Source organism: Nannospalax galili, unplaced genomic scaffold, assembly GCF_000622305.1.
Source record: "Nannospalax galili isolate Female #2095 unplaced genomic scaffold, S.galili_v1.0 scaffold318, whole genome shotgun sequence".
In the NCBI taxonomy this organism is placed as follows: domain Eukaryota; kingdom Metazoa; phylum Chordata; class Mammalia; order Rodentia; family Spalacidae; genus Nannospalax; species Nannospalax galili.
Genome location: NW_008341889.1, coordinates 3940763 through 3950991, shown reverse-complemented (window position 1 = coordinate 3950991; position 10229 = coordinate 3940763). Strand labels below are relative to the sequence as shown.

At 40.5% G+C, this 10229-nt stretch overlaps 1 protein-coding gene and 1 pseudogene across 4 annotated transcripts in view; one reads left to right on the top strand and one right to left on the bottom strand.

The window, feature by feature from the left end:
• The window catches only part of Corin (corin, serine peptidase), a 277674-nt gene that overhangs the window by 64940 nt on the left and 202505 nt on the right, over positions 1–10229 (top strand). The window lies entirely within an intron of this gene.
• On the bottom strand, positions 5916–6319 carry LOC108491061 (annotated as a pseudogene).

Here is a 10229-nt window from a genome sequence, read left to right as displayed (position 1 = left end):
ATAGTCTACTGCTAAATCTGTTTTTTATACCAAATATGCTCTGATTACTATAGCTTTGTGGCATGTTTTGAAATCAAGTAATATGATGTTTCTAGCTTTGTTCCTGTTAAAATTCCTTTGGCAGTCTGGGATGTGAATGACCATTCTTGTCTTGTTTCTAATGCAGAGAGTTTTCGCCTTTCATTACTGACTGACATGTTAGTTGTGGACTTGTCATGTGTGGCCTTTATTTTATTTAAGTACTCTTCTACACTTCTATACTGAATTTGATGAAAAGATGTTGAGTTTTCTGAGATGATCATCGGAGCCTTTCACTGTTAAAGTGGTATATCATATTTATTGATTTGTGTGCAGAACTAGGGATAATGCTGAGGGTTGGTTTATCGTTTTGTTGGCTTGGGTTTTGTAGAATTTAATACAGGATTTTTGCATGTTTGTCAGAGATATTGGCATATAACTTTCTTTTGTTGTTGTGCCCTTGTCTGGTTTTAGTACTAGGATGATGTTGGCCTTGTAAAATGAGTTTGGAATTATTCATGCTTTCTCTTTTTCTTGTTTTTTAATTGACTTTTTGGTGTATTTTTGTGTATACAGGACATCTCAAACAATCTTAATCATCTTTATACCCCCATCCCCACTGACACCTTCCCATAGCTTCGCCCCATCACTGGAGCCCATATACCCTGTCATCCTGTTACTGCCCACTGTGTTGCAGTGCCCCCAGCCGTTCTCCAGTGCAAGTCCATCCACTGAGTCTAGTCAGCCTATCTAGAGTCCCTTGTTTTAGGAAGATCAGCTCTTCTTCATCTAGCAGCAAAAACTTGCCAATATTCCTTTAGATAAGATTGGGGTCTGCTGTTCATTATCCCAGTTCTATGCTGGGTTATTGTCTGCCTGAGTTTGCATGAGACTTGTACATGCTGACACCTATGCCATAAAATCGTATGAGCAGGTTCCCAGGATCTTGTAGGACTCTGTTTCCATATGGTCATGCACACCCTCCCTGGCTCTTACGATCTCTCTGCTCCCTCTTCCACGATGGTCCTTGAGCCTTGGGTGGATGAAGTTTAATAAAGGGGTCCTGTTCAGGGACCATTATTTAGCAGACTCTTGATTTCTACACTTTGGCTATTTGTGACTTTTTGTGTTCCTGTCCCTCTGCTGCATGAGGGAGCTTCATTATTGAGAACTGATTCATTAGTGTCCTCTTCTTTATCTCTGTTTTATGTTCCATGAGCCTCAGGTGTAGAGGTTGCATTGCAGATGTGTCCCTTAGGCCAGGGCAATTCATAGACAATTTCCATGTGTGACCAGTTGTAGTACTTAGTATTAGTCTCTGATTGATGCAAAATGAGCTACTTTGATGAATGGTGACTGGGATATTTGTCTGTAAATATAAGGATACATATTTTGTACATAGTAAGAAATCACATTAGTCTAGTGATGTGAGAGTTTTGGGGTTTTCTCTAAGATCTATGACCACTCTGGCCATATGTATTAGGTTATGTTACAGTACCACACTTGAGTTTCCTCCCATTGAGTGGGCTTTTACTCAACTTGGGTAGCTGTTGATTGCCCCCAAGATAAAAGTGCCACTACTGCACCAATGGCGTATGCTGTGCTGGCCATTGACGTGGTTATTTGGTCTTGAAGCTGGTGTTGGGTCATCCATTGATGTTTTCCCTTGGCACCTTGTGTCTCGAATTCTCTCTGAGTCTCCTGAGTGATGAGACAAACCATATAATATATTTTATGTGAGTTTATTAACTTACAAAGGAATGAGTACTCAGTGCCTAGCCCTGTGCCACCGTGACTCAGAGCCTGCCTTATCAGACTGTGCCACGCCCATAGTCCCTTGCTAGCATTCGCTTACACCTCTGGGGCCAGCGATCTCGACCCAGGTCCACAGGAGTCAGTCCATTCTGTCTTTGAGTTGCTGTGCTGGCTGCGAGTTTCCTACACCATCACACTCTACCAGTGGCTCCTGGCTTCTGGCTCCTGGCTTCCCTTCCTAGTTCCCACTCTGTGTCAGTCCCCGCCCATTGGAGGAACCAGCCAATCAGGAGACACTCCACCCCTTTCCTCCGCTCTTACAATCTTCCAGTCCATCTTCTGCTAAAGTTCCTGAGCCTTGGGGTGGGTGATAGATGTAGGGTGATCTCTCTTGTATTATGGTGAGATAGTGACTTCTTGGGCTTCCCCATTAGTTGTCTTTAGGCCGTGTCCACTGATCTATCTCAGTGGTGTTTTTTCCTACCATAAAGATAAATGGGAGAAAGTAGACATTTAAACAAACATGAATGTCAATATAAATGCCTAGGCGATATCCCAGTAGGTATACTATACTCATTAAACAATGTACTTATGATGGCTTCTCCACTAGGGCCTGTAGCCTTTCACAACAAAAGGCATTGGCCTGGTCTATAGCACCAGATGTGTGTTCCACCCCTAGGAGCGGGCCTTATCCAATTAGAAATTTGTCAGTTGTACATATGTGGTTGAGCCATTATTGCACTTGCAGGTATTGCTTGGCATGTCCATAGTGTGCAGCACATGGGTCCATCATTGAGTAGAATTATAGGGGATCCTTTCTTCCCCGACCATCTGTATAGAGCCTTTTGGCAATATGAACGTCATCCATCCAGTGCCATGGAGATTTTTGGTTTAGTCTCAGTTCCATCTCTTTTTCTTCTCCCGCACTCACAACATGCAGTGTCCTCAGCAACATGGCCTTACTGACCTTTCCAGTGTACAACTGACATTAATGGCTATAGCCTTGGTGAATTGGAGGACCTCTAGGAGCTCTCTCTGACCAACAGCTCATGGGGGGGCAACACACCCCTGGTACTATAGATTTTCTTAACAGTTGTCTATAGCAGCCTTTGCTTCTTCAGGTATCTTTCAAATGGGTTTCTCACCTGTAAAAACACTCAAAGGAACATTAAAAATTATATATTAAATCACTCATAGACAAGGTCTCACACAGCATGGAAAGGTTTTGTCTATTTGTATTAACTGTTTTCTCCATAGATCCTTGTTGGGTACCATAGCATGGGTATGAGGCATTAATTTGGTTAGCTCATTACCATTTTTAGCTATCCCTTTTGATTCTTTTATTCTTAATACACTTACAGGTGTTGGCTCCAGTTAGCAGTGGGCTAAGGAGGCAGGGGGCTTCTCCTCTCCCCACTGCACTTGTTGGTTCCCTGAGTCAGACAGGCTCTGGGTCTGCCTCCTGCCTAGCCACATCTGTCATCTTCCCATTGACCACACCAGGTTGCTGGGGGAGAACTTGGTAGGAAAACCTGCTTCCATGCTTTATGTCTCCCGATTGGCTGTTTCCTCCAATGGGTAGGGCCTGACATGGTGTGGGAACTAGGAAGGGAAGCCAGGAGCCAATCGGGAAACACACCTTCATAGCTTCCTCCAAAGCTATGAGAGCTAGCCTTCAGGGGAAGTGGCTTCCAGGTCAGGTGCAGCTCTATTTCTCCAAATCCTGTGTCCAACTTATGTTCTGTCTTCGGCAGTACGTTCTTACCTTCAAGTTCTGGGAGGCCATCAGGAGCTGTAACAATAGCCTGAGTAATTTTGGGAGTCTCTTGGACCACCCTGGCCAACAACTCAAAGGAAAGTATCTCCTGTCTGGGACTGTTTATTGTTATGTAGCCTTTAGCTATACACATGGGCTCATGCAGAGATAATTTATGTATAATTTGTCAGTAGGTTGCTGAACTAATATGGTTCCCTCTGGTTTTTTAAAACTAGCTAGGCATTATTTATCTCTCTCACTGTCTAACCTACTTCCACCATGGTTTCCCCATTTACAGTGCCCCCATTTTTCCCATTAATTACCCTCCTCCTGTGGTTCCACCTCTCTTGATCTCCTTCTTTCCCATTATCCCCAAGGTTCCTTGTACAATCCTCCCTCCCTCCTCCCATTTAAATAACTGCATTTTTATTCATATCTCCCTTAGTAACACCTGTTTCCTACTGTTCTTCTCTCTCAGGTTCTTTCTTTTCCTCTCATTTTCTTTTAAAAATTATTTTTGGAGGGGTTAGGGTGGAGGGAAGGAAGTTTCAGGGTAAGTGACATCAGCTCTTTTTTTAGTTTTTATTATTTTTAATATTTTATTTATTATTTTTATTTTATGTGTATGAGTGTATTGCCTGCATATATGTAAGCTAACCTGTGTCATGTAGTGTCCACGGAGATCAGAAGAGTACATCAGATTCCCTGGAACTGGTTGTTAGCTGCCATGTGGGTGCTGGGAATCAAACCCAGGTCCTCTGCAAGAGCAGCCAGCGCTCTTAACCACTGATCCATCTCTCCAGCCCACATTAGTTTGTTTTTTAAATGAAGATTTTATTTGCAGGGGAGGAGAAATTTAATCAAACAAGCTAAATTCCACTTAATCACTTGACTCTTGCAACTCTTCCTCCTCTTCCTCCTCTTCCTCCTCCTCCTCCTCCCCCTCCTCTACTGTCCTGTGTAGTGGGGAGGACCTACCATGAAGGCAGAGTTCAGGGTAGCAGAGATGGCCACAGTCTTGCTGTGGGCATACTGGTAAGCTTGCTGTCACTCTAGATGATGATACCCTCACTTTCCCCCAACCCAGTTCACTGATAACCTTGAGCTGGTCATCATCCACCTCCATGCCTAGGTTGTCCAGGATCCTATGTCCTTGGCATGGGAGGCAGGTGTGGGTTACCCCTTGAGGACAGGCAGCAGGTGGGAGGTGACACAGCACATGTCCACTGTGGTGACAGGCCTCTCTTGCTTGCAACCTTGGTGGTGATAGGGAGGGAAATTGCTATCATGTGCTGGGCAGAATTCACTAGTGAAGACATCAGATCCTGGGCTTTTATTCAACAAAAGATTTTAAAATTCTATTTTAATCTCTTAGTATCAGCCTGTTGAAATTTTTTATTTCTTTTTGTTTAAATTTTATTTGATTGTTTTGTTTGCTTGTTTTCTGTTTTATTTTGAGATAGGGTCTTCCTGTAGCCCCAGCTGCCCTGAAATTCAGTATGCAGACCAGGCTGGTCCCCATCTCACCAAGATTCTGGATAATGGTAAAACCTCAGCTCACAGTTAGCCATGTGATTATGCAGATAAACAACTGATATGCTACTGTACTGGTTGCCAAACTAGCTCTGTACTGTCTATTAGACATGAAGCACATGTGACTTATGATATTTTTTTTCTTTTTTGTGCTATGGAGATTGAACCTAGGGCCTCACAAATGCTAGGCAAGCACTTTACTACCAAACTACATCTCCAGCTATTTATTTACCTGTTCTTTTGAGACAGGATTTCACTAAGTTGGTTGGGTTTGCCTTGAGCTCACTCTGTAGTCTAGGTGGACCAGGAACTTGTGAATCTCCTGCCTTGCATCCTGAGTAGCTAGGGTTACAAGCCTGTATCAGAAGGCCTGGCTTGATATTTGCAATTTGGAATGCATTTATGAGAACCTAACTTCATTAAGCTGAGGTATATCCATATTAGTTAATGCTACAAAGAAAATAAGACGAACATAGTATTAAGAGATGGAGGAGCATTTTAAATGGGATTCTCATGGGATATGTTTGCTGTCTTCTGAAAAGGTTATTCCCTGAGTCAGACCTCTGCTGTGACTCCCTACCTCTGAAAGCCAGTTTAGCTGTTATGATTAATTCAGCGGTAAGAAGGGCATTGTTTTCTTTTGATGATCTTATCTGATGACTAGGAATCCTCAGTAAATATGAATTGATGACAACCTCCATATTATAATAGGAACAATGAAGACAGGGTACAGCAAACAAAATGTTTGAATGTGAATATGACTTGATGGAAAATCAAAAAGCTAAGTCAAATTGGTTCTTGGCATACAAGTCTTTTTTTTTTTTTTTTCTAACGAGCCAAACTTTTTATTTGTTCATTTCTTTCATTTGAAGTATTCCTCGATAATATCCTTGGCCTGAGATTCCTTGCCATAGTCCTTAACCACTATACAGCTATAGCCAACCACTTTCCCGGGCTTCCCCTCTTGATCAATTTTGCTGAGGGCTACCCATTCCCCTAGCTTCTTGTGTCAACCTTAATCAGGTTGATTTGGTGCTCAGCACAAAGGGTTTCCACTAAGTTGATATATATTGGCTCATCACAGTTGGAGGCAAGCACACAGAGATGGGCTTGGCCGTTGTCTGCGGCTTTGGCAACTTCGCGGATTCCACGTGCGAGGCCATCATGGATGAGAGTGGTCTTCAGGGGCTCTTGTAAAGCTGTGTTAACGTCCATTACACCTCCAGCAGCAATGCCTTCCTCCGCCACGGCGGTGGATTACCTGTGGAGCCGATTCTTGACCGCACCCGAAGGTCTGCCTCCCCACGACTCGGCTGTGGCAGGAGAAAAAAACTTGGCAAATAAATCTTAGAATATTTATGCTGCTTGAATATTTAGTTCTGTTATGTTTCTTGGAGGATGAATTTATTTTCAAAACTGTCAGTTCAAATTATAATCAGAATTTCTCCAAATATTAAGTTTATGTGTGAGTAGCAGAGCACTGCCGTGGGAATAAGCCTACCATGGTGAACTATTTGTATTCAAAGAAGTTGAAGAAAAGAAAAGGCGATTACATATTTTGAATAATACGCCTTGACTACAGCGATCACACATCAGTACAAAATTAAAGAAATGCCTGCTGGACAGACATCCTAGCATCATACTTTTGTGTAAGTACTACTTGCTTCTTGTGCAAGGCTGTGGTCCTCGTACTACTGTGAAAGACACACCAGGTATTTATATTTATGCACGAGAGTTCTTCATGCATAACCTTCTGGATAATTAATTAATTAATTAATTAATTTTTAGGGCTGACACTAGGAGTCCATTTTGATTTTGATTACCAATAGTCCTTAGTTTATTTCTAGTAAGAATAGGCTCCTTGTGGCATAAGTCTCTCCCTTGGGCAACCTGTCCTTTCTTTGGTTCTTTTAGAGGATTATGACTGTGTGTGTCATAATATATGTCAGCTGGCATGTATTTATGTGTATTTGCTTTGTATTTCCTGTCCTACTAGACACAAGCTCCTGAAAGCCAGGCACTTGGTTTTGCTCCTTGTCACTTTTTTTTTTTTTTTTTAATTGATAGAGAAGTGCCTGGCACATACTAAGAGTGCAATAGCAATCTGTCTCTGTAGTAGCCCGGTCCCGGTAGGTCACTGTAGAAGTGATGAAACTTAGGTGAGAAGATGCTTGGTATTGGAGGCAGCTGTTGGTGGAGAGGGACTTGGGCTTGGGGTGGGATAGACCGAGTTAGAGTCTAGCTTTGCCATTTGCTTGTTCTGTGAACTGGGAGGGTATCACTGCGTCTTGTTTCCTCAGCTGTGCACCTCAGATAATAACTTGCAGGGAGGACAAATGAGCTCATGCGTGTGAAAGGGCTGAGGACGATTCTGGGAGGGCTATAGTTGCTCAGTAAATACCGAGGACAAAAATACACAGCTGAAAGTGAACACAGGAGTGTTTATGATGGTAGAATTACACAAAGGATTTAAGCTACAGAGGTGATCATGTGGAAGCAGCAATGAGATTAATGACAGACTTTATGAGGGAAGAAAGAGGAAATTTTGAAAAGAAGGCAGACCATGCCATGACTTTCTCCTCAAACCACTGAAAAGGGCTGTGCACAAAGAATTTGCTTCACAATCTCAGTGAGTCCACAGGGTCTGAAAATAGGACAAGCAAAGGCAGAATCAGCAGGGGAGACCTGTGAAGCAAAGCTATGAGTTAAAATGAAGTGCTTCGGGGCAAATTAGGGCAAACTAATCGTGCTCTGATAAAATATTGTCTCCTGGTGTGATGGAATTCCTGCTAGTAGCCTCTTAATTAAATACCAATTGTACCCAGGCAGTTAGAGGAATTGCTGAGGTTTCCTAATAGGATAATAGACCATGAATAGAAAAACACTCTAGAAAGTTGACTTTTTTCATTATTTTTATTTGAACAGTTCTTGCCTATCAAATAATATGATTTTGTTTTTTATTGTGGTTTAGTTACTGCTTTGCTTTTATGTTTAAAAGCAAATTTTATTTAATCTTAAGAAAATTTAAAAGAACCCACTGTTGAAATAAATACCATGCAAGTCAAAATTAAACACACTGTTTACTATGTTGCATTGATTGAAAATGAGCCCTTTGTGATGAAAGGCAGTAAAGAACGTGAGGGGTAAAAGTCATCGGCAGGACAATCTGGTGCCAAAATGTCTAGGAAGTGAATCTGTGCTTTTTCCCCTCCCTTAACTCTAGTAAAGTCCTTTCCTAAATAGGATTGGCCATGAATATCATCATTTTAAGATTAGTTACTCAGAACCTTAGATGGTCTAGGCTGGTTTAGAAAAATTAACCATTTATTCTTAATTTTGCATTTAAAAAATGAGCACATAAGAATTTCTAACTCTACCTAATTCCTAAGTAAATAAAACAGAATTTATCATAATTTGTAAATGAATACAAGAAGACTCATCTTTCCTTTCTAATTTTAGCATCTAGAAGTTGCAGTACCTATAACGATATCTGAGCAGAAAATGAACCCTCTTTCATGTAGGACACTCCTGCATCAGTTGACGAAAGCAAGACTGGACCACCAGCTCATACATCAGCACCACTTCGCTTTTGTATTTTTAATATAATCCATGCATACTCTGAAGATGTGTTATTGAATCGTGTCTTTCTAGTCTAGTCTGGGTGTTTTAGAATTGAGGAACAAGTAAAAATGAACATTTTAACAGAAACACATTGCATCAGGAAATGATTTTCATCCTTTAGATCTGTTTTTCAGATTCTCCTCCCCAGTTTTACATTTGAAATAACTATTCTTTAAGAGAAAACATATTAATTGAATAATAATGTCTATAGGAAACTACGGTGAATTAAATCCACCGTGTTTTATATTTTGTTCTTATGCATCAACCATGACCTCTAAATTCTATGAGACTCACTAGTAAGTTCTCAGGAAAGAAAAATACCCTTTGCCTCTCCTCTACCATATGAAAACCATGTTTGATGGAGTAGAAACAGTTAATGAGCCCACTTTCAAATTGTCTATCCTCTTTCCCATGGAGAAGTGACTTTTCATGGTTCACAGCATGTAGCTGGTTTATGAAATAAATTTCTCCTGGCGAGAATGTACACACATATAATACGTATTTCAAAGACAATGGAACATTCTAGGAAAAAATAATATTTGACCCACACGTTGGGACAGGAGGGATAAAGAGAAATAGACACAATTGTCTGAATATAAAAGAGTGGAAGTTAGGAGTCTTAGAAAATAACCCCCTTTTGTATTTGTTGGCCATGGGCATATTCTTAGCTAGGTTTGTTGAATGTTCCTGCCCAATCTAAAGTTTTATAGTCTTTCTTTGTCACTTGCCATTATAATGTAGTCTTTGTAGTTACTGTTTTTATCTACCAGTACTCCCCTCTTATACGCCTTCTACCAATCCAGATCTTATACTTCTTTTCACCATCACCATGAGCTCTTTTCCTTTACATCTTCCCTTCTAACTAACCCTATGTTAAATTCTTGATTTGGGGGATTTCTTCAGGATTTTCTTTATAACATTTAACTTAATTTTGTACTTATCAGAAGACAGTATATTCTTTTTAAAATATGCTTTTATTGAATTTTTGTGGATTTCATAATCTTAATCATATTTGGCTCCCCGTCACCTATCTGCACCCCCTCCCATAGCCCACCCACAGGACTTCATGCATTTTCTCATATATGTTAAGGCCTATAGAGTCAAGTTTGTATATCCAGATGTCACTCGGTTAAACCCTCCCATTCACAATAGCCTCAAAAAATATCTTCAGGATTTTCTGTGCTCTTATCTATTGTAGTATAATGAGAAAAATGTTTTCTAAAGGTTGAGTACCGTCTGCTACTGACCTTGTGTTTTTCTGTATGTGACTTATCTTTCTGCCTACCTATTTGTTCATATATCTGTCTGTCCATCCGTTGTCTTTCTATATACCCACAGACCTATAGAAACTGTAGTTTCTTCATTTGTAATAAGAAAACTTGTGTTGTATTGTGAGGATTGAATTTCATGATTTGATAGTGCTTTGAAAAACTACTGTAGAAATATAAGTAACTATTTGTGTCTATGTAAATTATTTTGAGATTTAAGATTTATATTATTAACTAATCATTTCTTGAGTATAGGTATCTTCTAACTAGGAAACTTA